The sequence below is a fragment of the Lathyrus oleraceus genome, chromosome 7, assembly GCF_024323335.1.
Source record: "Lathyrus oleraceus cultivar Zhongwan6 chromosome 7, CAAS_Psat_ZW6_1.0, whole genome shotgun sequence".
NCBI lineage: Eukaryota > Viridiplantae > Streptophyta > Magnoliopsida > Fabales > Fabaceae > Lathyrus > Lathyrus oleraceus.
The window spans coordinates 23,642,373-23,646,719 of record NC_066585.1 but is presented as its reverse complement, the minus strand read 5'-3'; the positions used below and the strand labels follow the sequence as shown (position 1 = coordinate 23,646,719).

Below are 4,347 nucleotides of genomic sequence, written 5' to 3'. Positions count from 1 at the left end.
TAACTTTACCAGAATGGTAACTCAAATCAAAATCAAAATCCTTCAGAAGTTCAAGTCATCTCCTATGCCTCATATTCGAATCTTCTGATCGAATGAATATTTCAATTACTTGTGATTATTTAACACTTCGAATTTGGAGCCAAATAGGTAGAGCCTTCAAATCTTTAACACGGATACCACTGTTATCAACTCAAGATCATGCGTAGGGTAATTCCTTTCATGAAATCTCAACTGTCTCTAAGCATAATCCACAACCCGACCATTATGCATCAACATACCTCCCAAACCCATCTTCAAAGCATCACAATATACAACAAAGGACTCACTTGGATTTGTCGAAATCAAAATTGGAGCAGACATCAACTTCTTCTTGAGTTATTTGAAACTCCTTTCACAATGCACATCCCAAACATAGGCTTAACCCTTTCGAGTCAACTGAGTTAACAACAATGCTAAATTTGAAAAACCTTTAATGAACTTCCTGCAGTAACCAGTCAATCCAACAAAAACTTCTAATCTCAATGGAAGACTTCAGAGTCTCCTATAGTAACACAACACCTATCTTTGATAGATCCACAACTATACCACCACTACAATCACATGACTAAGGAAACTTACTTTCTTTAACCATAACTCGCATTTGGAAAAACTTTGCATACAAATGGTTCTCTTTCAATGACTACAGTACAATTCTCAGATCACTCATAGCCTCATACTACAGTCACTCTTTTGTCACTAATAACACCGACACACCCCATGGAGAAACACTTGGTTAAACAGACTTCTTCTCAAGCAAATCTTCTAGTTGCTTCTTCAATTCCCCAACTCTGAAGCAGACACCCTATAAGGAGTCATCGACACCGGACTAGTACTAGGTACTAAGTCTATAGAAAAATCCACTTCCTGCTCTGGAGGCAAATCACCGATGTCTCCAGGAAACACTTCAGGAAATTCACACACTCCAGGAAGATCACGAACTACTCATTGTCCTCTAGCTTCCGACGAAGCTAACATCATAAACACTTGTGCCATATCCTTTACGGACCCTCTCACTTGCTTAGCTGATACAAACGTCAACTCTTCGCCTCTATCGAATTCAAATTCACGCTTTAGAGGCAAGTCATAGATATCTTTAGGAAAACATCTGAAATCACACACCACTGGCATAACACTAGTCGTCACATTAATCTATACTCTCTAAGAAACAACATTAACAATACCTGATCGTTTTCCCTAAAGACTTCCGAACTTGACCGACAGATAGGAATCTCAAATGCACAACATCTTCAATGTTAGGAACAACACAACTTTAACATCGCCTGAGCTCTTGCAATCAGCGGCACACTGCACCAACTAATCAAAATAATTGGTGAACACTTGGTTTAACTTCAACCAATTCATTCCAAGAATAGCGTCAACTTGTTCCAATAAAATACAAACTATACACATCCTCAGGGAACATGTCACGATACTCAACACTCCACTGGCTCATCTCTGGCCAAAACATCGCCTCCCCCCCACACAAGGAAGCGACCAATGAGAATACCTATCCGTATTCCCTCGAGGATCACACCATTTTTCTAACCGACACCATCCTCGAATCTGATCTCTCTTTTGGTTCAGGAAAAGCATAACATTCTCAAAATAAGTTAACTAGCCAACACTGCACTCTTGTATGCAGCAACATGATGTACAAGCTCTATACAGTTGGAACATCCAAGAGAAGCTAACGCTTCTCCCCCACTTGTTTCATTCCCAACCTGCAAATGGAAAACAAAACAAGCATCGACAGTTTTCTCACACACATGTCGCATACTAGGGAACAAACATAATTAAACAGCCTGGTCGGACCGACCGACCTGCTCTGATACCACTAATGTAACACCCTAAACCTCGCACATAATTTATCACGTAAATTAAATATAAAATAAAACCACGTAGGGTGTCACACATTCATAACACACATGACCTGCTCCATAACACGAGTTTCAAGAGTAAATTTTAATACACACATTTGTAATAAGGATGTTTACACGATATCCCACTTATCTGAATCATACTTGGGATGTTTACACAACATCCTTCTCATCTGATCGGTATTATATATTCATAAAATAAGATATTCATAACTTGGCACTACATGCTCACTTTCATTTTAAAGTATCATCGCAGCGGAATTATCATCACAATTATGGAAGATAAAGCAAGTAATAACATCTAGTCTCAACTTCAATTGTAATAACAAAATAAGAGAGTTCTAATCAATCAACTCAACATCTTAATAATTCTCAACAAAATTAGTCTTATGACTTCAACATAGTCAGACATAAGGAATAAAATAAGCGTTTAACCCAACCCGATGTTACATGATCAGAGCAAGGTGCCACTAGTAAAAGCGACAAAATAAAGAAGTAATCCAAGAGCTACCTTCCACTTACTTCAGCAATACTACTCTTGAGTATCTGCATGATGCCCATGTAAAGGTACCATTCAAACAGAAGGGATGAGAATTGATTTCAATAATAACGATATAGAATGAAGATAAGGGATATGGGGTTTATACGGTGGTGGAGGCACATAAGGTTCTTCTTTATCTGCGGCCTCTTCGTTTTTATCTTCCTCTTGTTCATCTTCCTTCTCAGTTACCTTACCGGGGTCTTGATGCATGGATGTGTTTTGAGTTCTAGGGTCGGTCGGCCCGTCTAGTTTTGTCCCACTTCGTAGTATAATAGCATTTGCATGACCTTTCGGGTTTGGTTGCGGCTGTCCAGGAAATGTGCCTGCAGGAGCAGCAGTAGGTGCTTGTTGTTGAGCCACTTGCGAGATTTATGTGTTCCAACATTTTATTGTGGGTGGCTAATGCGTCTACCTTGTTTGCTAACTGCTTGATTTGCTCACTAGTGTGTATGTTTTGATTTAGGAAATCCTTATTTATTTGGGCTTGGGTAGCTATGAAGTTTTCCATCATTATTTCTAAGTTTGATTTCCTAGGAGCATTTTGAGTATTTGTGGCAACTTTATGATATCCTGGTGGTACAATAAGTGCTTGGTTAGGGACATACAATGCATTATCATTTTTGTATGAAAAGTTAGGATGGTTCTTCTAACCTGGGTTATAGGTGTTTGAGTAAGGGTTTCCTTGAGAATAGTTCACCTGGTCTGTGGAGGTTCCTGTAAAGAGTTGACATTCCGGGGCAGTATGCTCTTGAACTCTGCATATCTCGCAGTTTGGTGCTACGGCAGCCACGGTGGCTGCTGGTGTTATGGTCAAGCTGTCTATCTTTTGAGTAAGAGCATCTACCTTGGCGTTGACATGGTCAAGACTGCTTAATTCGTACATGCCACCCTTCGTTTGAGGTTTCTCTACAGAGGTTCTTTCGCTTCCTCATTCGTAATGATTCTGGGCCATACTTTCAATGAGTTGATAGGCCTTATTGTATGGTTTATCCATCAGTGCGCCACCTGCGGCGGCATCTATTGTCAATCTTGTATTGTACAAGAGACTGTTGTAAAAGGTATGGATGATCAACCATTCTTCTAGACCGTGATATGGACAAATCCTCATCATTTCTTTGTATCTCTCCCAAGCTTCAAAAAGTGATTCATTATCCTTTTGTTTAAACCCGTTTATTTGGGCTCTTAGCATAGCCGTCTTACTAGGTGGGAAATATCGAGCTAAGAAGACTTTCTTCAACTCGTTCCATGTAGTGACAAAGTTGGATGGTAGAGACTGGAGCCAAGATCTAGCTATATCTCTTAATGAAAATGGGAAAAGACGTAGTCTTATAGCTTCTGGGCTGACACCATTCACTTTCACTGTGTTTGTGTATTCCAAAAATACTGACAAATGTAGGTTCGAGTCCTCCGTGGGACTACCTGAAAATTGGTTTTGCTGTACTGCTGACAACAATGAAGGTTTTAGCTCAAAATTATTGGCCTCGATGGCAGGGGCAGCGATGCTGTTATGTGGTTCATCTTACGAAGGGATTGCATAGTACTTAAGAGTGTAGCACCTCAAATTTGCACCTATCATTGTACATACATTTTCATATTAGGTCATAGCATATCATGGTCCATTGCATAGCATTGCATTGTCCCAGTTGCCTCAAGTGCAAGCAAATCAAGAGAATTAGGTCAAATTGATCAGGAGATCAGTCAACCAAGCAAGCAAGCACAATTCTCAAGGAGCCAAGGCCCTAGGGTTGGTCCAATTTGTTCACATGACTTGGAGGTCCTTTTGAAGTGTTTAAGTCAAGGGTTGGATGTTCAGAAGTCACCAGTTCATGCACAATCAGTCAGAAACCCTAGAAAGTCAAAGTTGGTCAACTGTGTTTGATTTTGTGGTTT

The 4,347-nt window shown here is 39.9% G+C and overlaps 1 non-coding gene across 1 annotated transcript; it reads left to right on the top strand.

Moving 5' to 3' along the window:
• The first annotated feature begins 3,539 nt into the window (after positions 1-3,539).
• LOC127109277 (small nucleolar RNA R71) lies at positions 3,540-3,646 on the top strand. The gene has a single exon (XR_007796604.1). It is a non-coding gene; the product is annotated as a small nucleolar RNA R71 (small nucleolar RNA).
• Positions 3,647-4,347: the final 701 nt, after the last annotated feature.